The sequence below is a fragment of the Limulus polyphemus genome, unplaced genomic scaffold (genome assembly GCF_000517525.1).
Source record: "Limulus polyphemus unplaced genomic scaffold, Limulus_polyphemus-2.1.2 Scaffold6878, whole genome shotgun sequence".
NCBI classification, from domain to species: domain Eukaryota; kingdom Metazoa; phylum Arthropoda; class Merostomata; order Xiphosura; family Limulidae; genus Limulus; species Limulus polyphemus.
Genome location: NW_013672488.1, coordinates 1 through 1219, shown reverse-complemented (window position 1 = coordinate 1219; position 1219 = coordinate 1).

The following is a 1219-nucleotide window of genomic DNA, read 5'->3' as shown; positions in this document are numbered from 1 at the left end:
CAACGAACGTCTCACGTGCTCTACTCAACAATACTCCGTTCAATTACACACATTATTGCCGTCAATTTGTGACCGTCTTATATATAAAAGACTACACTATATCTAGAAGGATCCCGAGATTTAAGGAAAGGACGTGAACGTTCAAGAACGATGTGGCGTGATACTAGTCACGTGACCTCTGCTGATGCAACACTGCCCCCTCCTTAGTATTGTTCGTCCCGAACAATAGCCACTTACATTAAACCAATGACAATTAACAATAACTTAATTAAATGTACAGAATTACAAACACAAAATTACAATTCAACAAAGTCTCTTAATTTTACGGGACGTATCTTCTTCCATACTGGCCTCTGTCTCGTTGGCTTCTGCTTCATGTGGGGTTCATCTGCTTCATCAGGAAATGTCCTATCATCGGTAACAGTCACATCAGTGGTAGTAACTTCATCAAAAGCTTCACCGTTTCCCTTCTCAAAACTGAGTAGAGTTTCTTCTTCGACAGTGGCTTCTTCAGGTGGCACGTCTTCAGCAGCGTCATTTGTTCTGTTGTCCACTTCGTCCCAACTGAAATATCCTGGACCATGATAACGCGAAAGCCTGTTGGCATGCGCCACTTTTGGCTTACCTCGCCGACCACATTTTATCCAGAAAGTCACGTCTGAGAGACGATCAACTATGTCATATGGGCCTTCCCATGGAGAAGACAACTTAGGAGACTTCCCTTTGGTCTTCCTGGGATTATACAACCATACCTTGTCTCCAGGTAAAAGCTGACTTCAGTAGATCTCTTATCACAAGTTAACGTCATCGAATCAGCAGACGTTTTCAAGTTTGAACGCACTTGATGATGGATATCACCCATCCTTTCTGATAACACAAACTCTGACATATTCACTGGCAACTCTTCATAAGGTGGGTGTCCCTTATGCTTGGGTCCCCTTTTAGCACTACATCTACTGCATGTCCTGCACCATTCTTCCACATCTCGCCTCATACCTATCCAGTAAAATCTTTGTCGTATGTGACTCAATGTCTTCTTGATTCCGAGATGTCCTCCTGTTACAGTATCATGGGAGTGATGCAACACAACTTCCCATAATTTCCGTGGTATAACCGTTTGCCAGGTCGTCACTTTCCCATCGTTAGTTCCCATCTCCGTCCAAGAATACCATCTGCAATCTTTAACTGGTCCCGTTGCACCCAATAGTGCTTTGTCACA